At 42.4% G+C, this 17,176-nt stretch overlaps 76 non-coding genes across 76 annotated transcripts; all 76 read left to right on the top strand.

The window, feature by feature from the left end:
- The first annotated feature begins 133 nt into the window (after positions 1-133).
- Positions 134-205, top strand: trnaa-cgc (transfer RNA alanine (anticodon CGC)). Its single transcript has one exon. It is a non-coding gene; the product is annotated as a tRNA-Ala (tRNA).
- A 98-nt stretch (positions 206-303) lies between these two features.
- On the top strand, positions 304-375 carry trnaa-cgc (transfer RNA alanine (anticodon CGC)). The gene has a single exon. It is a non-coding gene; the product is annotated as a tRNA-Ala (tRNA).
- Positions 376-473: 98 nt separating this feature from the next.
- Positions 474-545, top strand: trnaa-ugc (transfer RNA alanine (anticodon UGC)). The gene has a single exon. It is a non-coding gene; the product is annotated as a tRNA-Ala (tRNA).
- Positions 546-643: 98 nt separating this feature from the next.
- Positions 644-715, top strand: trnaa-ugc (transfer RNA alanine (anticodon UGC)). Its single transcript has one exon. It is a non-coding gene; the product is annotated as a tRNA-Ala (tRNA).
- A 98-nt stretch (positions 716-813) lies between these two features.
- On the top strand, positions 814-885 carry trnaa-ugc (transfer RNA alanine (anticodon UGC)). The gene has a single exon. It is a non-coding gene; the product is annotated as a tRNA-Ala (tRNA).
- Positions 886-982: 97 nt separating this feature from the next.
- Positions 983-1,054, top strand: trnaa-ugc (transfer RNA alanine (anticodon UGC)). The gene has a single exon. It is a non-coding gene; the product is annotated as a tRNA-Ala (tRNA).
- A 268-nt stretch (positions 1,055-1,322) lies between these two features.
- trnaa-cgc (transfer RNA alanine (anticodon CGC)) lies at positions 1,323-1,394 on the top strand. The gene has a single exon. It is a non-coding gene; the product is annotated as a tRNA-Ala (tRNA).
- A 98-nt stretch (positions 1,395-1,492) lies between these two features.
- Positions 1,493-1,564, top strand: trnaa-cgc (transfer RNA alanine (anticodon CGC)). The gene has a single exon. It is a non-coding gene; the product is annotated as a tRNA-Ala (tRNA).
- Positions 1,565-1,661: 97 nt separating this feature from the next.
- trnaa-cgc (transfer RNA alanine (anticodon CGC)) lies at positions 1,662-1,733 on the top strand. The gene has a single exon. It is a non-coding gene; the product is annotated as a tRNA-Ala (tRNA).
- A 98-nt stretch (positions 1,734-1,831) lies between these two features.
- On the top strand, positions 1,832-1,903 carry trnaa-ugc (transfer RNA alanine (anticodon UGC)). The gene has a single exon. It is a non-coding gene; the product is annotated as a tRNA-Ala (tRNA).
- Positions 1,904-2,171: 268 nt separating this feature from the next.
- Positions 2,172-2,243, top strand: trnaa-agc (transfer RNA alanine (anticodon AGC)). Its single transcript has one exon. It is a non-coding gene; the product is annotated as a tRNA-Ala (tRNA).
- Positions 2,244-2,341: 98 nt separating this feature from the next.
- trnaa-cgc (transfer RNA alanine (anticodon CGC)) lies at positions 2,342-2,413 on the top strand. The gene has a single exon. It is a non-coding gene; the product is annotated as a tRNA-Ala (tRNA).
- Positions 2,414-2,511: 98 nt separating this feature from the next.
- trnaa-ugc (transfer RNA alanine (anticodon UGC)) lies at positions 2,512-2,583 on the top strand. Its single transcript has one exon. It is a non-coding gene; the product is annotated as a tRNA-Ala (tRNA).
- A 98-nt stretch (positions 2,584-2,681) lies between these two features.
- trnaa-ugc (transfer RNA alanine (anticodon UGC)) lies at positions 2,682-2,753 on the top strand. Its single transcript has one exon. It is a non-coding gene; the product is annotated as a tRNA-Ala (tRNA).
- A 95-nt stretch (positions 2,754-2,848) lies between these two features.
- trnaa-ugc (transfer RNA alanine (anticodon UGC)) lies at positions 2,849-2,920 on the top strand. Its single transcript has one exon. It is a non-coding gene; the product is annotated as a tRNA-Ala (tRNA).
- A 270-nt stretch (positions 2,921-3,190) lies between these two features.
- On the top strand, positions 3,191-3,262 carry trnaa-ugc (transfer RNA alanine (anticodon UGC)). Its single transcript has one exon. It is a non-coding gene; the product is annotated as a tRNA-Ala (tRNA).
- A 268-nt stretch (positions 3,263-3,530) lies between these two features.
- Positions 3,531-3,602, top strand: trnaa-cgc (transfer RNA alanine (anticodon CGC)). Its single transcript has one exon. It is a non-coding gene; the product is annotated as a tRNA-Ala (tRNA).
- Positions 3,603-3,700: 98 nt separating this feature from the next.
- On the top strand, positions 3,701-3,772 carry trnaa-cgc (transfer RNA alanine (anticodon CGC)). Its single transcript has one exon. It is a non-coding gene; the product is annotated as a tRNA-Ala (tRNA).
- Positions 3,773-3,870: 98 nt separating this feature from the next.
- Positions 3,871-3,942, top strand: trnaa-ugc (transfer RNA alanine (anticodon UGC)). The gene has a single exon. It is a non-coding gene; the product is annotated as a tRNA-Ala (tRNA).
- A 98-nt stretch (positions 3,943-4,040) lies between these two features.
- trnaa-ugc (transfer RNA alanine (anticodon UGC)) lies at positions 4,041-4,112 on the top strand. Its single transcript has one exon. It is a non-coding gene; the product is annotated as a tRNA-Ala (tRNA).
- A 97-nt stretch (positions 4,113-4,209) lies between these two features.
- trnaa-ugc (transfer RNA alanine (anticodon UGC)) lies at positions 4,210-4,281 on the top strand. Its single transcript has one exon. It is a non-coding gene; the product is annotated as a tRNA-Ala (tRNA).
- Positions 4,282-4,379: 98 nt separating this feature from the next.
- trnaa-ugc (transfer RNA alanine (anticodon UGC)) lies at positions 4,380-4,451 on the top strand. Its single transcript has one exon. It is a non-coding gene; the product is annotated as a tRNA-Ala (tRNA).
- A 97-nt stretch (positions 4,452-4,548) lies between these two features.
- Positions 4,549-4,620, top strand: trnaa-ugc (transfer RNA alanine (anticodon UGC)). The gene has a single exon. It is a non-coding gene; the product is annotated as a tRNA-Ala (tRNA).
- A 269-nt stretch (positions 4,621-4,889) lies between these two features.
- Positions 4,890-4,961, top strand: trnaa-cgc (transfer RNA alanine (anticodon CGC)). Its single transcript has one exon. It is a non-coding gene; the product is annotated as a tRNA-Ala (tRNA).
- Positions 4,962-5,576: 615 nt separating this feature from the next.
- On the top strand, positions 5,577-5,648 carry trnaa-ugc (transfer RNA alanine (anticodon UGC)). Its single transcript has one exon. It is a non-coding gene; the product is annotated as a tRNA-Ala (tRNA).
- Positions 5,649-5,916: 268 nt separating this feature from the next.
- trnaa-cgc (transfer RNA alanine (anticodon CGC)) lies at positions 5,917-5,988 on the top strand. Its single transcript has one exon. It is a non-coding gene; the product is annotated as a tRNA-Ala (tRNA).
- A 98-nt stretch (positions 5,989-6,086) lies between these two features.
- trnaa-cgc (transfer RNA alanine (anticodon CGC)) lies at positions 6,087-6,158 on the top strand. The gene has a single exon. It is a non-coding gene; the product is annotated as a tRNA-Ala (tRNA).
- A 98-nt stretch (positions 6,159-6,256) lies between these two features.
- trnaa-ugc (transfer RNA alanine (anticodon UGC)) lies at positions 6,257-6,328 on the top strand. The gene has a single exon. It is a non-coding gene; the product is annotated as a tRNA-Ala (tRNA).
- Positions 6,329-6,426: 98 nt separating this feature from the next.
- trnaa-ugc (transfer RNA alanine (anticodon UGC)) lies at positions 6,427-6,498 on the top strand. Its single transcript has one exon. It is a non-coding gene; the product is annotated as a tRNA-Ala (tRNA).
- Positions 6,499-6,593: 95 nt separating this feature from the next.
- Positions 6,594-6,665, top strand: trnaa-ugc (transfer RNA alanine (anticodon UGC)). The gene has a single exon. It is a non-coding gene; the product is annotated as a tRNA-Ala (tRNA).
- Positions 6,666-6,936: 271 nt separating this feature from the next.
- trnaa-ugc (transfer RNA alanine (anticodon UGC)) lies at positions 6,937-7,008 on the top strand. The gene has a single exon. It is a non-coding gene; the product is annotated as a tRNA-Ala (tRNA).
- Positions 7,009-7,106: 98 nt separating this feature from the next.
- Positions 7,107-7,178, top strand: trnaa-ugc (transfer RNA alanine (anticodon UGC)). The gene has a single exon. It is a non-coding gene; the product is annotated as a tRNA-Ala (tRNA).
- Positions 7,179-7,276: 98 nt separating this feature from the next.
- trnaa-ugc (transfer RNA alanine (anticodon UGC)) lies at positions 7,277-7,348 on the top strand. The gene has a single exon. It is a non-coding gene; the product is annotated as a tRNA-Ala (tRNA).
- A 268-nt stretch (positions 7,349-7,616) lies between these two features.
- trnaa-cgc (transfer RNA alanine (anticodon CGC)) lies at positions 7,617-7,688 on the top strand. The gene has a single exon. It is a non-coding gene; the product is annotated as a tRNA-Ala (tRNA).
- A 98-nt stretch (positions 7,689-7,786) lies between these two features.
- trnaa-cgc (transfer RNA alanine (anticodon CGC)) lies at positions 7,787-7,858 on the top strand. The gene has a single exon. It is a non-coding gene; the product is annotated as a tRNA-Ala (tRNA).
- Positions 7,859-7,955: 97 nt separating this feature from the next.
- On the top strand, positions 7,956-8,027 carry trnaa-cgc (transfer RNA alanine (anticodon CGC)). Its single transcript has one exon. It is a non-coding gene; the product is annotated as a tRNA-Ala (tRNA).
- A 98-nt stretch (positions 8,028-8,125) lies between these two features.
- On the top strand, positions 8,126-8,197 carry trnaa-ugc (transfer RNA alanine (anticodon UGC)). Its single transcript has one exon. It is a non-coding gene; the product is annotated as a tRNA-Ala (tRNA).
- A 438-nt stretch (positions 8,198-8,635) lies between these two features.
- On the top strand, positions 8,636-8,707 carry trnaa-ugc (transfer RNA alanine (anticodon UGC)). Its single transcript has one exon. It is a non-coding gene; the product is annotated as a tRNA-Ala (tRNA).
- A 268-nt stretch (positions 8,708-8,975) lies between these two features.
- On the top strand, positions 8,976-9,047 carry trnaa-cgc (transfer RNA alanine (anticodon CGC)). Its single transcript has one exon. It is a non-coding gene; the product is annotated as a tRNA-Ala (tRNA).
- Positions 9,048-9,145: 98 nt separating this feature from the next.
- Positions 9,146-9,217, top strand: trnaa-ugc (transfer RNA alanine (anticodon UGC)). The gene has a single exon. It is a non-coding gene; the product is annotated as a tRNA-Ala (tRNA).
- Positions 9,218-9,485: 268 nt separating this feature from the next.
- On the top strand, positions 9,486-9,557 carry trnaa-cgc (transfer RNA alanine (anticodon CGC)). The gene has a single exon. It is a non-coding gene; the product is annotated as a tRNA-Ala (tRNA).
- Positions 9,558-9,655: 98 nt separating this feature from the next.
- On the top strand, positions 9,656-9,727 carry trnaa-cgc (transfer RNA alanine (anticodon CGC)). Its single transcript has one exon. It is a non-coding gene; the product is annotated as a tRNA-Ala (tRNA).
- A 98-nt stretch (positions 9,728-9,825) lies between these two features.
- Positions 9,826-9,897, top strand: trnaa-ugc (transfer RNA alanine (anticodon UGC)). Its single transcript has one exon. It is a non-coding gene; the product is annotated as a tRNA-Ala (tRNA).
- A 98-nt stretch (positions 9,898-9,995) lies between these two features.
- trnaa-ugc (transfer RNA alanine (anticodon UGC)) lies at positions 9,996-10,067 on the top strand. Its single transcript has one exon. It is a non-coding gene; the product is annotated as a tRNA-Ala (tRNA).
- Positions 10,068-10,162: 95 nt separating this feature from the next.
- Positions 10,163-10,234, top strand: trnaa-ugc (transfer RNA alanine (anticodon UGC)). The gene has a single exon. It is a non-coding gene; the product is annotated as a tRNA-Ala (tRNA).
- A 97-nt stretch (positions 10,235-10,331) lies between these two features.
- On the top strand, positions 10,332-10,403 carry trnaa-ugc (transfer RNA alanine (anticodon UGC)). Its single transcript has one exon. It is a non-coding gene; the product is annotated as a tRNA-Ala (tRNA).
- Positions 10,404-10,671: 268 nt separating this feature from the next.
- On the top strand, positions 10,672-10,743 carry trnaa-cgc (transfer RNA alanine (anticodon CGC)). Its single transcript has one exon. It is a non-coding gene; the product is annotated as a tRNA-Ala (tRNA).
- A 98-nt stretch (positions 10,744-10,841) lies between these two features.
- On the top strand, positions 10,842-10,913 carry trnaa-cgc (transfer RNA alanine (anticodon CGC)). Its single transcript has one exon. It is a non-coding gene; the product is annotated as a tRNA-Ala (tRNA).
- Positions 10,914-11,011: 98 nt separating this feature from the next.
- trnaa-ugc (transfer RNA alanine (anticodon UGC)) lies at positions 11,012-11,083 on the top strand. The gene has a single exon. It is a non-coding gene; the product is annotated as a tRNA-Ala (tRNA).
- A 271-nt stretch (positions 11,084-11,354) lies between these two features.
- On the top strand, positions 11,355-11,426 carry trnaa-cgc (transfer RNA alanine (anticodon CGC)). Its single transcript has one exon. It is a non-coding gene; the product is annotated as a tRNA-Ala (tRNA).
- Positions 11,427-11,524: 98 nt separating this feature from the next.
- trnaa-cgc (transfer RNA alanine (anticodon CGC)) lies at positions 11,525-11,596 on the top strand. Its single transcript has one exon. It is a non-coding gene; the product is annotated as a tRNA-Ala (tRNA).
- Positions 11,597-11,694: 98 nt separating this feature from the next.
- trnaa-ugc (transfer RNA alanine (anticodon UGC)) lies at positions 11,695-11,766 on the top strand. The gene has a single exon. It is a non-coding gene; the product is annotated as a tRNA-Ala (tRNA).
- A 271-nt stretch (positions 11,767-12,037) lies between these two features.
- trnaa-cgc (transfer RNA alanine (anticodon CGC)) lies at positions 12,038-12,109 on the top strand. Its single transcript has one exon. It is a non-coding gene; the product is annotated as a tRNA-Ala (tRNA).
- A 98-nt stretch (positions 12,110-12,207) lies between these two features.
- On the top strand, positions 12,208-12,279 carry trnaa-cgc (transfer RNA alanine (anticodon CGC)). Its single transcript has one exon. It is a non-coding gene; the product is annotated as a tRNA-Ala (tRNA).
- A 98-nt stretch (positions 12,280-12,377) lies between these two features.
- Positions 12,378-12,449, top strand: trnaa-ugc (transfer RNA alanine (anticodon UGC)). Its single transcript has one exon. It is a non-coding gene; the product is annotated as a tRNA-Ala (tRNA).
- Positions 12,450-12,547: 98 nt separating this feature from the next.
- Positions 12,548-12,619, top strand: trnaa-ugc (transfer RNA alanine (anticodon UGC)). Its single transcript has one exon. It is a non-coding gene; the product is annotated as a tRNA-Ala (tRNA).
- Positions 12,620-12,717: 98 nt separating this feature from the next.
- trnaa-ugc (transfer RNA alanine (anticodon UGC)) lies at positions 12,718-12,789 on the top strand. Its single transcript has one exon. It is a non-coding gene; the product is annotated as a tRNA-Ala (tRNA).
- A 97-nt stretch (positions 12,790-12,886) lies between these two features.
- trnaa-ugc (transfer RNA alanine (anticodon UGC)) lies at positions 12,887-12,958 on the top strand. Its single transcript has one exon. It is a non-coding gene; the product is annotated as a tRNA-Ala (tRNA).
- Positions 12,959-13,226: 268 nt separating this feature from the next.
- On the top strand, positions 13,227-13,298 carry trnaa-cgc (transfer RNA alanine (anticodon CGC)). The gene has a single exon. It is a non-coding gene; the product is annotated as a tRNA-Ala (tRNA).
- A 98-nt stretch (positions 13,299-13,396) lies between these two features.
- Positions 13,397-13,468, top strand: trnaa-cgc (transfer RNA alanine (anticodon CGC)). The gene has a single exon. It is a non-coding gene; the product is annotated as a tRNA-Ala (tRNA).
- A 97-nt stretch (positions 13,469-13,565) lies between these two features.
- On the top strand, positions 13,566-13,637 carry trnaa-cgc (transfer RNA alanine (anticodon CGC)). Its single transcript has one exon. It is a non-coding gene; the product is annotated as a tRNA-Ala (tRNA).
- Positions 13,638-13,735: 98 nt separating this feature from the next.
- Positions 13,736-13,807, top strand: trnaa-ugc (transfer RNA alanine (anticodon UGC)). The gene has a single exon. It is a non-coding gene; the product is annotated as a tRNA-Ala (tRNA).
- A 268-nt stretch (positions 13,808-14,075) lies between these two features.
- Positions 14,076-14,147, top strand: trnaa-agc (transfer RNA alanine (anticodon AGC)). Its single transcript has one exon. It is a non-coding gene; the product is annotated as a tRNA-Ala (tRNA).
- Positions 14,148-14,245: 98 nt separating this feature from the next.
- Positions 14,246-14,317, top strand: trnaa-cgc (transfer RNA alanine (anticodon CGC)). The gene has a single exon. It is a non-coding gene; the product is annotated as a tRNA-Ala (tRNA).
- Positions 14,318-14,415: 98 nt separating this feature from the next.
- Positions 14,416-14,487, top strand: trnaa-ugc (transfer RNA alanine (anticodon UGC)). Its single transcript has one exon. It is a non-coding gene; the product is annotated as a tRNA-Ala (tRNA).
- Positions 14,488-14,585: 98 nt separating this feature from the next.
- trnaa-ugc (transfer RNA alanine (anticodon UGC)) lies at positions 14,586-14,657 on the top strand. Its single transcript has one exon. It is a non-coding gene; the product is annotated as a tRNA-Ala (tRNA).
- A 95-nt stretch (positions 14,658-14,752) lies between these two features.
- On the top strand, positions 14,753-14,824 carry trnaa-ugc (transfer RNA alanine (anticodon UGC)). The gene has a single exon. It is a non-coding gene; the product is annotated as a tRNA-Ala (tRNA).
- Positions 14,825-15,094: 270 nt separating this feature from the next.
- On the top strand, positions 15,095-15,166 carry trnaa-ugc (transfer RNA alanine (anticodon UGC)). Its single transcript has one exon. It is a non-coding gene; the product is annotated as a tRNA-Ala (tRNA).
- A 268-nt stretch (positions 15,167-15,434) lies between these two features.
- Positions 15,435-15,506, top strand: trnaa-cgc (transfer RNA alanine (anticodon CGC)). The gene has a single exon. It is a non-coding gene; the product is annotated as a tRNA-Ala (tRNA).
- A 98-nt stretch (positions 15,507-15,604) lies between these two features.
- Positions 15,605-15,676, top strand: trnaa-cgc (transfer RNA alanine (anticodon CGC)). Its single transcript has one exon. It is a non-coding gene; the product is annotated as a tRNA-Ala (tRNA).
- A 98-nt stretch (positions 15,677-15,774) lies between these two features.
- Positions 15,775-15,846, top strand: trnaa-ugc (transfer RNA alanine (anticodon UGC)). The gene has a single exon. It is a non-coding gene; the product is annotated as a tRNA-Ala (tRNA).
- A 98-nt stretch (positions 15,847-15,944) lies between these two features.
- On the top strand, positions 15,945-16,016 carry trnaa-ugc (transfer RNA alanine (anticodon UGC)). The gene has a single exon. It is a non-coding gene; the product is annotated as a tRNA-Ala (tRNA).
- Positions 16,017-16,113: 97 nt separating this feature from the next.
- On the top strand, positions 16,114-16,185 carry trnaa-ugc (transfer RNA alanine (anticodon UGC)). The gene has a single exon. It is a non-coding gene; the product is annotated as a tRNA-Ala (tRNA).
- Positions 16,186-16,283: 98 nt separating this feature from the next.
- trnaa-ugc (transfer RNA alanine (anticodon UGC)) lies at positions 16,284-16,355 on the top strand. Its single transcript has one exon. It is a non-coding gene; the product is annotated as a tRNA-Ala (tRNA).
- A 97-nt stretch (positions 16,356-16,452) lies between these two features.
- On the top strand, positions 16,453-16,524 carry trnaa-ugc (transfer RNA alanine (anticodon UGC)). Its single transcript has one exon. It is a non-coding gene; the product is annotated as a tRNA-Ala (tRNA).
- Positions 16,525-16,793: 269 nt separating this feature from the next.
- On the top strand, positions 16,794-16,865 carry trnaa-cgc (transfer RNA alanine (anticodon CGC)). Its single transcript has one exon. It is a non-coding gene; the product is annotated as a tRNA-Ala (tRNA).
- The last annotated feature ends 311 nt before the right edge of the window (positions 16,866-17,176 follow it).

Below are 17,176 nucleotides of genomic sequence, written 5' to 3'. Positions count from 1 at the left end.
TGAGGTCCTAGGTTCAATCCCCGATATGTCCAATCCAATAGTTTTGTACTTTTGGAGTTAAGCCTTTGCCTCAGGTTGAAATCGATCATTATTTCAAAACTTAAAATATTGAGTGGGGGACATTGCCGTGTGTGGGATTGTAGCTCGGTGGTAGAGCGCATGCTTCGCATGTTTGAGGTCCTGGGTTCAATCCCCAGCTTTTCCAATAATTTTCTTGTTCGTGAGTTAAGCCTGCGCCGGGGATTGAAATCTATCATGATTTCAAAACTAAAATTTTTTAATTGGGGTGACAGTTCCCTATGTGGGGATATAGCTCAGTGGTAGAGCGCATGCTTCGCATGTATGAGGTCCTGGGTTCGATCCCCAGCATCTCCAACAATAACTCTTTTATGAGTTAAGCCTTTGCCTAAGATTGAAATCTGTCATGATTTCAAAACTAAAAATTTTAAGTGGGCGCCGTATTCCATGGATGTGGGGATGTAGCTCAGTGGTAGAGCCCATGCTTTGCATGTATGAGGTCCTGGGTTCAATCCCCAGCATCTCCAATAATTTTCTTGTTCGTGAGTTAAGCCTGGACCTAGGATTGAAATCTATCATGATTTCAAAACTAAAATTTTTTAATTGGGGGGCCAGTTCCCTATGTGGGGATGTAGCTCAGTGGTAGAGCGCATGCTTTGCATGTATGAGGTCCTGGGTTCAATCCCCAGCATCTCCAACAATAACAATTTTATGAGTTTAGCCTTTGCCTAAGATTGAAGTCTATCATGATTTCAAAACTTAAAATTTTAAGTGGGGGGGGCATACCATGGATGTGGGGATGTAGCTCAGTGGTAGAGCGCATGCTTTGCATGTATGAGGTCCTGGGTTCAATCCCCAGCTTCTCCAACAATTACTATTTTATGAGTTAAGCCTTTGCCTAAGATTGAAATCTGTCATGATTTCAAAACTTAAAATTATAAGTGGGGGCGGATACCATGAATGTGGGGATGTAGCTCAGTGGTAGAGCGCATGCTTTGCATGTATGAGGTCCTGGGTTCAATCCCCAGTATCTCCAACAATAACGATTTCATGAGTTTAGCCTTTGCCTAAGATTCAAATCTATCATGATTTCAAAACTTAAATTTTTAAGTGGGGGTCTAGTTCTATGCGTGGGGAGTTAGCTCAGTGGTAGTTGTATGCTTTGCATTCATGAGGTCCTAGCTTCAATCCCCGGTATGTCCAATCCAATAGTTTTGTACTTTTGGAGTTAAGCCTTTGCCTCAGGTTGAAATCGATCATTATTTCAAAACTTAAAATATTGAGTGGGGGACATTGCCGTGTGTGGGATTGTAGCTCGGTGGTAGAGCGCATGCTTCGCATGTATGAGGTCCTGGGTTCAATCCCCAGCTTTTCCAATAATTTTCTTGTTTGTGAGTGAAGCCTGGGCCGGGGATTGAAATCTATCATGATTTCAAAACTAAACTTTTTTAATTGGGGGGTCAGTTCCCTATGTGGGGATATAGCTCAGTGGTAGAGCGCATTCTTCGCATGTATGAGGTCCTGGGTTCGATCCCCAGCATCTCCAACAATAACTCTTTTATGAGTTAAGCCTTTGCCTAAGATTGAAATCTGTCATGATTTCAAAACTTAAATTTTTAAGTGCGGGAGCATACCATGGATGTGGGGATGTAGCTCAGTGGTAGAGCGCATGCTTCGCATGTATGAGGTCCTGGGTTCAATCCCCAGCTTTTCCAATAATTTTCTTGTTCGTGAGTTAAGCCTGGGCCGGGGATTGAAATCTATCATGATTTCAAAACTAAAAATTTTTAATTGGGGGGCCAGTTCCCTATGTGGGGATGTAGCTCAGTGGTAGAGAGCATGCTTTGCATGTATGAGGTCCTGGGTTCAATCCCCAGCATCTCCAACAAAAACGATTTTATGAGTTTAGCCTTTGCCTAAGATTGAAATCTATCATGATTTCAAAACTTAAATTTTTAAGTGGGGGTCTAGTTCTATGCGTGGGGAGGTAGCTCAGTGGTAGTTGTATGCTTTGCATTCATGAGGTCCTAGGTTCAATCCCCGGTATGTCCAATCCAATAGTACTGTACTTTTGGAGTTATGCCTTAGCGTAAGTTTGAAGTCTGTCATGATTTCAAAACTTAAAATATTAAGTGGGGGACATTTCCTTGTGTGGGGTTGTAGCTCAGTGGTAGAGCGCATGCTTAGCATGTATGAGGTCCTGGGTTCAATCCCCAGCTTCTCCAATAATTTCCTTGTTCTTGAGTTAAGCCTTGGCCTGGAATTGAAATCTATCATGATTTCAAAACTAAACTTTTTTAATTGGGGGGACAGTTCCCTATGTGGGGATATAGCTCAGTGGTAGAGCGCATGCTTCGCATGTATGAGGTCCTGGGTTCGATCCCCAGCATCTCCAACAATAACTCTTTTATGAGTTAAGCCTTTGCCTAAGATTGAAATCTGTCATGATTTCAAAACTTAAAATTTTAAGTGGGGGCTGCATACCATGGATGTGGGGATGTAGCTCAGTGGTAGAGCGCATGCTTTGCATGTATGAGGTCCTGGGTTCAATCCCCAGCATCTCCAATAATTTTCTTGTTCGTGAGTTAAGCGTGGACCTAGGATTGAAATCTATCATGATTTCAAAACTAAACATTTCTAATTGGGGGGTCAATTCCCTAGGTGGGGATATAGCTCAGTGGTAGAGCGCATGCTTTGCATGTATGAGGTCCTGGTTTCAATCCCCAGCATCTCCAACAATAACAATTTTATGAGTTTAGCCTTTGCCTAAGATTGAAATCTATCATGATTTCAAAACTTAAATTTTTAAGTGGGGGACAACTCCATGTGTGGGGTTGTAGCTCAGTGGTAGAGCGCATGCTTTGCATGTATGAGGTCCTGGGTTCAATCCCCAGCATCTCCAATAATTTCCTTGTTCTTGAGTTAAGCCTTGGCCTGGGATTGAAATCTATCATGATTTCGAAACTAAACATTTTTAATTGCCGGGCTAGTTCCCTATGTGGGGATGTAGCCCAGTGGTACAGCGCATGCTTTGCATGTATGAGGTCCTGGGTTCAATACCTGGCATCTCCAATAGTACTGCAGTTTTTTGAGTTAAGCCTTTGCCTAAGATTGAAATCTGTCATGATTTCAAAACTTAAAATTTTAAGTGGGGGGGGCATACCATGGATGTGGGGATGTAGCTCAGTGGTAGAGCGCATGCTTTGCATGTATGAGGTCCTGGCCTCAATCCCCAGCATTTCCAACAATAACGTTTTTATGAGTTTAGCCTTTGCCTAAGATTGAAATCTATCATGATTTCAAAACTTAAATTTTTAAGTGGGGGTCTAGTTCTATGCGTGGGGAGGTAGCTCAGTGGTAGTTGTATGCTTTGCATTCATGAGGTCCTAGGTTCAATCCCCGGTATGTCCAATCCAATAGTAATGTACTTTTTGAGTTATGCCTTAGCGTAAGTTTGAAGTCTGTCATGATTTCAAAACTTAAAATATTAAGTGGGGGACATTTCCTTGTGTGGGGTTGTAGCTCAGTGGTAGAGCGCATGCTTCGCATGTATGAGGTCCTGGGTTCAATCCCCTGCTTCTCCAATAATTTCCTTGTTCTTGGGTTAAGCCTTGGCCTGGGATTGAAATCTATCATGATTTCAAAACTAAACATTTTTAATTGGGGGGTCAGTTCCCTATGTGGGGATATAGCTCAGTGGTAGAGCGCATTCTTCGCATGTATGAGGTCCTGGGTTCGATCCCCAGCATCTCCAACAATAACTCTTTTATGAGTTAAGCCTTTGCCTAAGATTGAAATCTGTCATGATTTCAAAACTTAAAATTTTAAGTGGGGGCCGTATTCCATGGATGTGGGGATGTAGCTCAGTGGTAGAGCGCATGCTTTGCATGTATGAGGTCCTGGGTTCAATCCCCAGCTTTTCCAATAATTTTCTTGTTCGTGAGTTAAGCCTGGGCCGGCGATTGAAATCTATCATGATTTCAAAACTAAAAATTTTTAATTGGGGGGCCAGTTCCCTATGTGGGGATGTAGCTCAGTGGTAGAGCGCATGCTTTGCATGTATGAGGTCCTGGGTTCAATCCCCAGCATCTCCAACAATAACAATTTTATGAGTTTAGCCTTTGCCTAAGATTGAAAACTGTCATGATTTCAAAACTTAAAATTTTAAGTGGGGGGGCATACCATGGATGTGGGGATGTAGCTCAGTGGTAGAGCGCATGCTTTGCATGTATGAGGTCCTGGGTTCAATCCCCAGCATCTCCAACAATAACAATTTTATGAGTTTAGCCTTTGCCTAAGATTCAAATCTATCATGATTTCAAAACTTAAAATTTTAAGTGGGGGGGGCGTATCATGGATGTGGGGATGTAGCTCAGTGGTAGAGCGCATCCTTTGCATGTATGAGGTCCTGGGTTCAATCCCCAGCATCTCCAACAATTACTATTTTATGAGTTAAGCCTTTGCCTAAGATTGAAATCTGTCATGATTTCAAAACTTAAAATTTTAAGTGGGGGGGCATACCATGGATGTGGGGATGTAGCTCAGTGGTAGAGCGCATGCTTTGCATGTATGAGGTCCTGGGTTCAATCCCCAGCATCTCCAACAATAACGATTTTATGAGTTTAGCCTTTGCCTAAGATTGAAATCTATCATGATTTCAAAACTAAAATTTTTTAAGTGGGGGTCTGGTTCTATGCGTGGGGAGGTAGCTCAGTGGTAGTTGTATGCTTTGCATTCATGAGGTCCTAGGTTCAATCCCCGGTATGTTCAATCCAATAGTACTGTACTTTTGGAGATATGCCTTAGCGTAAGTTTGAAATCTGTCATGATTTCAAAACTTAAAATATTAAGTGGGGGACATTTCCACGTGTGGGGTTGTAGCTCATTGGTAGAGCGCATGCTTCGCATGTATGAAGTCCTGGGTTCAATCCCCAGCATCTCCAATAATTTCCTTGTTCTAGAGATATGCATTGGCCTGGGATTGAAATCTATCATGATTTCGAAACTAAACATTTTTAATTGTCGGGCTAGTTCTCTATGTGGGGATGTAGCTCAGTGGTAGAGCGCATGCTTTGCATTCATGAGGTTCTAGGTTCAATCCCCGGAATGTCCAATCCAATAGTACTGTACTATTGGAGTTATGCCTTAGCGTAAGTTTGAAATCTGTCATGATTTCAAAACTTAAATTTTTAAGTGCGGGGATAGTTCTATGTGCGGGGAGGTAGCTCAGTGGTAGTTGTATGCTTTGCATTCATGAGGTCCTAGGTTCAATCCCCGGTATGTCCAATCCAATAGTTCTGTACTTTTGGAGTTAAGCCTTTGCCTCAGGTTGAAATCGATCATTATTTCAAAACTTAAAATATTAAGTGGGGGACATTGCCGTGTGTGGGATTGTAGCTCGGATGGTAGAGCGCATGCTTCGCATGTATGAGGTCCTGGGTTCAATCCCCAACTTTTCCAATAATTTTCTTGTTCGTGAGTTAAGCCTGGGCCGGGGATTGAAATCTATCATGATTTCAAAACTAAAATTTTTTAATTGGGGGGCCAGTTCCCTATGTGGGGATGTAGCTCAGTGGTAGAGCGCATGCTTTGCATGTATGAGGTCCTGGGTTCAATCCCCAGCATCTCCAACAAAAGCGATTTTATGAGTTTAGCCTTTGCCTAAGATTGAAATCTATCATGATTTCAAAACTTAAATTTTTAAGTGGGGGTCTAGTTCTATGCGTGGGGAGGTAGCTCAGTGGTAGTTGTATGCTTTGCATTCATGAGGTCCTAGGTTCAATCCCCGGTATGTCCAATCCAATAGTACTGTACTTTTGGAGTTATGCCTTAGCGTAAGTTTGAAGTCTGTCATGATTTCAAAACTTAAAATATTAATTGGGGGACATTTCCTTTTGTGGGGTTGTAGCTCAGTGGCAGAGCGCATGCTTCGCATGTATGAGGTCCTGGGTTCAATCCCCAGCTTCTCCAATAATTTCCTTGTTCTTGAGTTAAGCCTTGGCCTGGGATTGAAATCTATCATGATTTCAAAACTAAACTTTTTTTATTGGGGGGTCAGTTCCCTATGTGGGGATATAGCTCAGTGGTAGAGCGCATGCTTCGCATGTATGAGGTCCTGGGTTCGATCCCCAGCATCTCCAACAATAACTCTTTTATGAGTTAAGCCTTTGCCTAAGATTGAAATCTGTCATGATTTCAAAACTTAAAATTTTAAGTGGGGGCGGCATACCATGGATGTGGGGATGTAGCTCAGTGGTAGAGCGCATGCTTTGCATGTATGAAGTCCTGGGTTCAATCCCCAGCATCTCCAATAATTTTCTTGTTCGTGAGTTAAGCCTGGACCTAGGATTGAAATCTATCATGATTTCAAAACTAAACATTTTTAATTGGGGGGTCAATTCCCTAGGTGGGGATATAGCTCAGTGGTAGAGCGCTTGCTTTGCATGTATGAGGTCCTGGGTTCAATCCCCAGCATCTCCAACAATAACAATTTTATGAGTTTAGCCTTTGCCTAAGATTGAAATCTATCATGATTTCAAAACTTAAATTTGTAAGTGGGGGACAACTCCATGTGTGGGGTTGTAGCTCAGTGGTAGAGCGCATGCTTTGCATGTATGAGGTCCTGGGTTCAATCCCCAGCATCTCCAATAATTTCCTTGTTCTTGAGTTAAGCCTTGGCCTGGGATTGAAATCTATCATGATTTCGAAACTAAACATTTTTAATTGCCGGGCTAGTTCCCTATGTGGGGATGTAGCCCAGTGGTACAGCTCATGCTTTGCATGTATGAGGTCCTGGGTTCAATACCTGGCATCTCCAATAGTACTGCAGTTTTTTGAGTTAAGCCTTTGCCTAAGATTGAAATCTGTCATGATTTCAAAACTTAAAATTTTAAGTGGGGGGGGGCATACCATGGATGTGGGGATGTAGCTCAGTGGTAGAGCGCATGCTTTGCATGTATGTGGTCCTGGGTTCAATCCCCAGCATCTCCAATAATTTCCTTGTTCTTGAGTTAAGCCTTGGCCTGGGATTGAAATCTATCATGATTTCAAAACTAAACATTTTTAATTGGGGGGCCAGTTCCCTATGTGGGGATGTAGCTCAGTGGTAGAGCGCATGCTTTGCATGTATGAGGTCCTGGGTTCAATCCCCAGCATCTCCAATAATTTCCTTGTTCTTGAGTTAAGCCTGGACCTAGGATTGAAATCTATCATGATTTCAAAACTAAAATTTTTTAATTGGGGGGCCAGTTCCCTATGTGGGGATGTAGCTCAGTGGTAGAGCGCATGCTTTGCATGTATGAGGTCCTGGGTTCAATCCCCAGCATCTCCAACAATAACAATTTTATGAGTTTAGCCTTTGCCTAAGATTGAAATCTATCATGATTTCAAAACTTAAATTTTTAAGTGGGGGTCTAGTTCTATGCGTGGGGAGGTTGCTCAGTGGTTGTTGTATGCTTTGCATTCATGAGGTCCTAGGTTCAATCCCCGGTATGTCCAATCCAATAGTTTTGTACTTTTGGAGTTAAGCCTTTGCCTCAGGTTGAAATCGATCATTATTTCAAAACTTAAAATATTGAGTGGGGGACATTGCCGTGTGTGGGATTGTAGCTCGGTGGTAGAGCGCATGCTTCGCATGTATGAGGTCCTGGGTTCAATCCCCAGCTTTTCCAATAATTTTCTTGTTCGTGAGTGAAGCCTGGGCCGGGGATTGAAATCTATCATGATTTCAAAACTAAACATTTTTAATTGGGGGGTCAGTTCCCTATGTGGGGATATAGCTCAGTGGTAGAGCGCATTCTTCGCATGTATGAGGTCCTGGGTTCGATCCCCAGCATCTCCAACAATAACTCTTTTATGAGTTAAGCCTTTGCCTAAGATTGAAATCTGTCATGATTTCAAAACTTAAATTTTTAAGTGCGGGAGCATACCATGGATGTGGGGATGTAGCTCAGTGGTAGAGCGCATGCTTCGCATGTATGAGGTCCTGGGTTCAATCACCAGCTTCTCCAATAATTTCCTTGTTCTTGAGTTAAGCTTTGGCCTCGGATTGAAATCTATCATGATTTCAAAACTAAACATTTTTAATTGGGGGGCCAGTTCCCTATGTGGGGATGTAGCTCAGTGGTAGAGCGCATGCTTTGCATGTATGAGGTCCTGGGTTCAATCCCCAGCATCTCCAACAATAACAATTTTATGAGTTTAGCCTTTGCCTAAGATTGAAATCTATCATGATTTCAAAACTTAAATTTTTAAGTGGGGGTCTAGTTCTATGCGTGGGGAGGTAGCTCAGTGGTAGTTGTATGCTTTGCATTCATGAGGTCCTAGGTTCAATCCCCGGTATGTCCAATCCAATAGTACTGTACTTTTTGAGTTATGCCTTAGCGTAAGTTTGAAGTCTGTCATGATTTCAAAACTTAAAATATTAAGTGGGGGACATTTCCTTGTGTGGGGTTGTAGCTCAGTGGTGCAGCGCATGCTTCGCATGTATGAGGTCCTGGGTTCAATCCCCTGCTTCTCCAATAATTTCCTTGTTCTTGGGTTAAGCCTTGGCCTGGGATTGAAATCTATCATGATTTCAAAACTAAACATTTTTAATTGGGGGGTCAGTTCCCTATGTGGGGATGTAGCTCAGTGGTAGAGCGCATGCTTTGCATGTATGAGGTCCTGGGTTCAATCCCCTGCATCTCCAACAAAAACGATTTTATGAGTTTAGCCTTTGCCTAAGATTGAAATCTATCATGATTTCAAAACTTAAATTTTTAAGTGGGGGTCTAGTTCTATGCGTGGGGAGGTAGCTCAGTGGTAGTTGTATGCTTTGCATTCATGAGGTCCTATGTTCAATCCCCGGTATGTCCAATCCAATAGTACTGTACTTTTGGAGTTATGCCTTTGCCTCAGGTTGAAATCGATCATTATTTCAAAACTTAAAATATTAAGTGGGGGACATTGCCGTGTGTGGGATTGTAGCTCGGTGGTAGAGCGCATGCTTCGCATGTATGAGGTCCTGGGTTCAATCCCCAGCTTTTCCAATAATTTTCTTGTTCGTGAGTTAAGCCTGGGCCGGGGATTGAAATCTATCATGATTTCAAAACTAAAATTTTTTAATTGGGGGGCCAGTTCCCTATGTGGGGATGTAGCTCAGTGGTAGAGCGCATGCTTTGCATGTATGAGGTCCTGGGTTCAATCCCCAGCATCTCCAACAAAAACGATTTTATGAGTTTAGCCTTTGCCTAAGATTGAAATCTATCATGATTTCAAAACTTAAATTTTTAAGTGGGGGTCTAGTTCTATGCGTGGGGAGGTAGCTCAGTGGTAGTTGTATGCTTTGCATTCATGAGGTCCTAGGTTCAATCCCCGGTATGTCCAATCCAATAGTACTGTACTTTTGGAGTTATGCCTTAGCGTAAGTTTGAAGTCTGTCATGATTTCAAAACTTAAAATATTAAGTGGGGGACATTTCCTTGTGTGGGGTTGTAGCTCAGTGGTAGAGCGCATGCTTCGCATGTATGAGGTCCTGGGTTCAATCCCCAGCTTCTCCAATAATTTCCTTGTTCTTGAGTTAAGCCTTGGCCTGGGATTGAAATCTATCATGATTTCAAAACTAAACTTTTTTAATTGGGGGGACAGTTCCCTATGTGGGGATATAGCTCAGTGGTAGAGCGCATGCTTCGCATGTATGAGGTCCTGGGTTCGATCCCCAGCATCTCCAACAATAACTCTTTTATGAGTTTAGCCTTTGCCTAAGATTGAAATCTGTCATGATTTCAAAACTTAAAATTTTAAGTGGGGGCTGCATACCATGGATGTGGGGATGTAGCTCAGTGGTAGAGCGCATGCTTTGCATGTATGAGGTCCTGGGTTCAATCCCCAGCATCTCCAATAATTTTCTTGTTCGTGAGTTAAGCGTGGACCTAGGATTGAAATCTATCATGATTTCAAAACTAAACATTTTTAATTGGGGGGTCAATTCTCTAGGTGGGGATATAGCTCAGTGGTAGAGCGCATGCTTTGCATGTATGAGGTCCTGGGTTCAATCCCCAGCATCTCCAACAATGACAATTTTATGAGTTTAGCCTTTGCCTAAGATTGAAATCTATCATGATTTCAAAACTTAAATTTTTAAGTGGGGGACAACTCCATGTGTGGGGTTGTAGCTCAGTGGTAGAGCGCATGCTTTGCATGTATGAGGTCCTGGGTTCAATCCCCAGCTTCTCCAACCATTACTATTTTATGAGTTAAGCCTTTGCCTAAGATTGAAATCTGTCATGATTTCAAAACTTAAAATTTTAAGTGGGGGGGGATACCATGAATGTGGGGATGTAGCTCAGTGGTAGAGCGCATGCTTTGCATGTATGAGGTCCTGGGTTCAATCCCCAGTATCTCCAACAATAATGATTTCATGAGTTTAGCCTTTGCCTAAGATTCAAATCTATCATGATTTCAAAACTTAAATTTTTAAGTGGGGGTCTAGTTCTATGCGTGGGGAGGTAGCTCAGTGGTAGTTGTATGCTTTGCATTCATGAGGTCCTAGGTTCAATCCCCGGTATGTCCAATCCAATAGTTTTGTACTTTTGGAGTTAAGCCTTTGCCTCAGGTTGAAATCGATCATTATTTCAAAACTTAAAATATTGAGTGGGGGACATTGCCGTGTGTGGGATTGTAGCTCGGTGGTAGAGCGCATGCTTCGCATGTATGAGGTCCTGGGTTCAATCCCCAGCTTTTCCAATAATTTTCTTGTTCGTGAGTTAAGCCTGGGCCGGGGATTGAAATCTATCATGATTTCAAAACTAAAAATTTTTAATTGGGGTGACAGTTCCCTATGTGGGGATATAGCTCAGTGGTAGAGCGCATGCTTCGCATGTATGAGGTCCTGGGTTCGATCCCCAGCATCTCCAACAATAACTCTTTTATGAGTTAAGCCTTTGCCTAAGATTGAAATCTGTCATGATTTCAAAACTAAAAATTTTAAGTGGGCGCCGTATTCCATGGATGTGGGGATGTAGCTCAGTGGTAGAGCCCATGCTTTGCATGTATGAGGTCCTGGGTTCAATCCCCAGCATCTCCAATAATTTTCTTGTTCGTGAGTTAAGCCAGGACCTAGGATTGAAATCTATCATGATTTCAAAACTAAAATTTTTTAATTGGGGGGCCAGTTCCCTATGTGGGGATGTAGCTCAGTGGTAGAGCGCATGCTTTGCATTCATGAGGTCCTAGGTTCAATCCCCGGTATGTCCAATCCAATAGTTTTGTACTTTTGGAGTTAAGCCTTTGCCTCAGGTTGAAATCGATCATTATTTCAAAACTTAAAATATTGAGTGGGGGACATTGCCGTGTGTGGGATTGTAGCTCGGTGGTAGAGCGCATGCTTCGCATGTTTGAGGTCCTGGGTTCAATCCCCAGCTTTTCCAATAATTTTCTTGTTCGTGAGTTAAGCCTGGGCCGGGGATTGAAATCTATCATGATTTCAAAACTAAAAATTTTTAATTGGGGTGACAGTTCCCTATGTGGGGATATAGCTCAGTGGTAGAGCGCATGCTTCGCATGTATGAGGTCCTGGGTTCGATCCCCAGCATCTCCAACAATAACTCCTTTATGAGTTAAGCCTTTGCCTAAGATTGAAATCTGTCATGATTTCAAAACTAAAAATTTTAAGTGGGCGCCGTATTCCATGGATGTGGGGATGTAGCTCAGTGGTAGAGCCCATGCTTTGCATGTATGAGGTCCTGGGTTCAATCCCCAGCATCTCCAATAATTTTCTTGTTCGTGAGTTAAGCCTGGACCTAGGATTGAAATCTATCATGATTTCAAAACTAAAATTTTTTAATTGGGGGGCCAGTTCCCTATGTGGGGATGTAGCTCAGTGGTAGAGCGCATGCTTTGCATTCATGAGGTCCTAGGTTCAATCCCCGATATGTCCAATCCAATAGTTTTGTACTTTTGGAGTTAAGCCTTTGCCTCAGGTTGAAATCGATCATTATTTCAAAACTTAAAATATTGAGTGGGGGACATTGCCGTGTGTGGGATTGTAGCTCGGTGGTAGAGCGCATGCTTCGCATGTTTGAGGTCCTGGGTTCAATCCCCAGCTTTTCCAATAATTTTCTTGTTCGTGAGTTAAGCCTGGGCCGGGGATTGAAATCTATCATGATTTCAAAACTAAAAATTTTTAATTGGGGTGACAGTTCCCTATGTGGGGATATAGCTCAGTGGTAGAGCGCATGCTTCGCATGTATGAGGTCCTGGGTTCGATCCCCAGCATCTCCAACAATAACTCTTTTATGAGTTAAGCCTTTGCCTAAGATTGAAATCTGTCATGATTTCAAAACTAAAAATTTTAAGTGGGCGCCGTATTCCATGGATGTGGGGATGTAGCTCAGTGGTAGAGCCCATGCTTTGCATGTATGAGGTCCTGGGTTCAATCCCCAGCATCTCCAATAATTTTCTTGTTCGTGAGTTAAGCCTGGACCTAGGATTGAAATCTATCATGATTTCAAAACTAAAATTTTTTAATTGGGGGGCCAGTTCCCTATGTGGGGATGTAGCTCAGTGGTAGAGCGCATGCTTTGCATGTATGAGGTCCTGGGTTCAATCCCCAGCATCTCCAACAATAACAATTTTATGAGTTTAGCCTTTGCCTAAGATTGAAGTCTATCATGATTTCAAAACTTAAAATTTTAAGTGGGGGGGGCATACCATGGATGTGGGGATGTAGCTCAGTGGTAGAGCGCATGCTTTGCATGTATGAGGTCCTGGGTTCAATCCCCAGCTTCTCCAACAATTACTATTTTATGAGTTAAGCCTTTGCCTAAGATTGAAATCTGTCATGATTTCAAAACTTAAAATTATAAGTGGGGGCGGATACCATGAATGTGGGGATGTAGCTCAGTGGTAGAGCGCATGCTTTGCATGTATGAGGTCCTGGGTTCAATCCCCAGTATCTCCAACAATAACGATTTCATGAGTTTAGCCTTTGCCTAAGATTCAAATCTATCATGATTTCAAAACTTAAATTTTTAAGTGGGGGTCTAGTTCTATGCGTGGGGAGTTAGCTCAGTGGTAGTTGTATGCTTTGCATTCATGAGGTCCTAGCTTCAATCCCCGGTATGTCCAATCCAATAGTTTTGTACTTTTGGAGTTAAGCCTTTGCCTCAGGTTGAAATCGATCATTATTTCAAAACTTAAAATATTGAGTGGGGGACATTGCCGTGTGTGGGATTGTAGCTCGGTGGTAGAGCGCATGCTTCGCATGTATGAGGTCCTGGGTTCAATCCCCAGCTTTTCCAATAATTTTCTTGTTTGTGAGTGAAGCCTGGGCCGGGGATTGAAATCTATCATGATTTCAAAACTAAACATTTTTAATTGGGGGGTCAGTTCCCTATGTGGGGATATAGCTCAGTGGTAGAGCGCATTCTTCGCATGTATGAGGTCCTGGGTTCGATCCCCAGCATCTCCAACAATAACTCTTTTATGAGTTAAGCCTTTGCCTAAGATTGAAATCTGTCATGATTTCAAAACTTAAATTTTTAAGTGCGGGCGCATACCATGGATGTGGGGATGTAGCTCAGTGGTAGAGCGCATGCTTCGCATGTATGAGGTCCTGGGTTCAATCCCCAGCTTTTCCAATAATTTTCTTGTTCGTGAGTTAAGCCTGGGCCGGGGATTGAAATCTATCATGATTTCAAAACTAAAAATTTTTAATTGGGGGGCCAGTTCCCTATGTGGGGATGTAGCTCAGTGGTAGAGCGCATGCTTTGCATGTATGAGGTCCTGGGTTCAATCCCCAGCATCTCCAACAAAAACGATTTTATGAGTTTAGCCTTTGCCTAAGATTGAAATCTATCATGATTTCAAAACTTAAATTTTTAAGTGGGGGTCTAGTTCTATGCGTGGGGAGGTAGCTCAGTGGTAGTTGTATGCTTTGCATTCATGAGGTCCTAGGTTCAATCCCCGGTATGTCCAATCCAATAGTACTGTACTTTTGGAGTTATGCCTTAGCGTAAGTTTGAAGTCTGTCATGATTTCAAAACTTAAAATATTAAGTGGGGGACATTTCCTTGTGTGGGGTTGTAGCTCAGTGGTAGAGCGCATGCTTAGCATGTATGAGGTCCTGGGTTCAATCCCCAGCTTCTCCAATAATTTCCTTGTTCTTGAGTTAAGCCTTGGCCTGGGATTGAAATCTATCATGATTTCAAAACTAAACTTTTTTAATTGGGGGGACAGTTCCCTATGTGGGGATATAGCTCAGTGGTAGAGCGCATGCTTCGCATGTATGAGGTCCTGGGTTCGATCCCCAGCATCTCCAACAATAACTCTTTTATGAGTTAAGCCTTTGCCTAAGATTGAAATCTGTCATGATTTCAAAACTTAAAATTTTAAGTGGGGGCTGCATACCATGGATGTGGGGATGTAGCTCAGTGGTAGAGCGCATGCTTTGCATGTATGAGGTCCTGGGTTCAATCCCCAGCATCTCCAATAATTTTCTTGTTCGTGAGTTAAGCGTGGACCTAGGATTGAAATCTATCATGATTTCAAAACTAAACATTTCTAATTGGGGGGTCAATTCCCTAGGTGGGGATATAGCTCAGTGGTAGAGCGCATGCTTTGCATGTATGAGGTCCTGGGTTCAATCCCCAGCATCTCCAACAATAACAATTTTATGAGTTTAGCCTTTGCCTAAGATTGAAATCTATCATGATTTCAAAACTTAAATTTTTAAGTGGGGGACAACTCCATGTGTGGGGTTGTAGCTCAGTGGTAGAGCGCATGCTTTGCATGTATGAGGTCCTGGGTTCAATCCCCAGCATCTCCAATAATTTCCTTGTTCTTGAGTTAAGCCTTGGCCTGGGATTGAAATCTATCATGATTTCGAAACTAAACATTTTTAATTGCCGGGCTAGTTCCCTATGTGGGGATGTAGCCCAGTGGTACAGCGCATGCTTTGCATGTATGAGGTCCTGGGTTCAATACCTGGCATCTCCAATAGTACTGCAGTTTTTTGAGTTAAGCCTTTGCCTAAGATTGAAATCTGTCATGATTTCAAAACTTAAAATTTTAAGTGGGGGGGGCATACCATGGATGTGGGGATGTAGCTCAGTGGTAGAGCGCATGCTTTGCATGTATGAGGTCCTGGCTTCAATCCCCAGCATTTCCAACAATAACGTTTTTATGAGTTTAGCCTTTGCCTAAGATTGAAATCTATCATGATTTCAAAACTTAAATTTTTAAGTGGGGGTCTAGTTCTATGCGTGGGGAGGTAGCTCAGTGGTAGTTGTATGCTTTGCATTCATGAGGTCCTAGGTTCAATCCCCGGTATGTCCAATCCAATAGTAATGTACTTTTTGAGTTATGCCTTAGCGTAAGTTTGAAGTCTGTCATGATTTCAAAACTTAAAATATTAAGTGGGGGACATTTCCTTGTGTGGGGTTGTAGCTCAGTGGTAGAGCGCATGCTTCGCATGTATGAGGTCCTGGGTTCAATCCCCTGCTTCTCCAATAATTTCCTTGTTCTTGGGTTAAGCCTTGGCCTGGGATTGAAATCTATCATGATTTCAAAACTAAACATTTTTAATTGGGGGGTCAGTTCCCTATGTGGGGATATAGCTCAGTGGTAGAGCGCATTCTTCGCATGTATGAGGTCCTGGGTTCGATCCCCAGCATCTCCAACAATAACTCTTTTATGAGTTAAGCCTTTGCCTAAGATTGAAATCTGTCATGATTTCAAAACTTAAAATTTTAAGTGGGGGCCGTATTCCATGGATGTGGGGATGTAGCTCAGTGGTAGAGCGCATGCTTTGCATGTATGAGGTCCTGGGTTCAATCCCCAGCTTTTCCAATAATTTTCTTGTTCGTGAGTTAAGCCTGGGCCGGCGATTGAAATCTATCATGATTTCAAAACTAAAAATTTTTAATTGGGGGGCCAGTTCCCTATGTGGGGATGTAGCTCAGTGGTAGAGCGCATGCTTTGCATGTATGAGGTCCTGGGTTCAATCCCCAGCATCTCCAACAATAACAATTTTATGAGTTTAGCCTTTGCCTAAGATTGAAAACTGTCATGATTTCAAAACTTAAAATTTTAAGTGGGGGGGCATACCATGGATGTGGGGATGTAGCTCAGTGGTACAGCGCATGCTTTGCATGTATGAGGTCCTGGGTTCAATCCCCAGCATCTCCAACAATAACAATTTTATGAGTTTAGCCTTTGCCTAAGATTCAAATCTATCATGATTTCAAAACTTAAAATTTTAAGTGGGGGGGGCGTATCATGGATGTGGGGATGTAGCTCAGTGGTAGAGCGCATCCTTTGCATGTATGAGGTCCTGGGTTCAATCCCCAGCATCTCCAACAATTACTATTTTATGAGTTAAGCCTTTGCCTAAGATTGAAATCTGTCATGATTTCAAAACTTAAAATTTTAAGTGGGGGGGCATACCATGGATGTGGGGATGTAGCTCAGTGGTAGAGCGCATGCTTTGCATGTATGAGGTCCTGGGTTCAATCCCCAGCATCTCCAACAATAACGATTTTATGAGTTTAGCCTTTGCCTAAGATTGAAATCTATCATGATTTCAAAACTAAATTTTTTTAAGTGGGGGTCTGGTTCTATGCGTGGGGAGGTAGCTCAGTGGTAGTTGTATGCTTTGCATTCATGAGGTCCTAGGTTCAATCCCCGGTATGTTCAATCCAATAGTACTGTACTTTTGGAGATATGCCTTAGCGTAAGTTTGAAATCTGTCATGATTTCAAAACTTAAAATATTAAGTGGGGGACATTTCCACGTGTGGGGTTGTAGCTCATTGGTAGAGCGCATGCTTCGCATGTATGAAGTCCTGGGTTCAATCCCCAGCATCTCCAATAATTTCCTTGTTCTAGAGATATGCATTGGCCTGGGATTGAAATCTATCATGATTTCGAAACTAAACATTTTTAATTGTCGGGCTAGTTCTCTATGTGGGGATGTAGCTCAGTGGTAGAGCGCATGCTTTGCATTCATGAGGTTCTAGGTTCAATCCCCGGAATGTCCAATCCAATAGTACTGTACTATTGGAGTTATGCCTTAGCGTAAGTTTGAAATCTGTCATGATTTCAAAACTTAAATTTTTAAGTGCGGGGATAGTTCTATGTGCGGGGAGGTAGCTCAGTGGTAGTTGTATGCTTTGCATTCA

This window comes from Conger conger, chromosome 16 (assembly GCF_963514075.1).
Source record: "Conger conger chromosome 16, fConCon1.1, whole genome shotgun sequence".
Lineage (NCBI taxonomy): Eukaryota > Metazoa > Chordata > Actinopteri > Anguilliformes > Congridae > Conger > Conger conger.
This window is presented reverse-complemented; position numbering and strand designations above follow the sequence as displayed.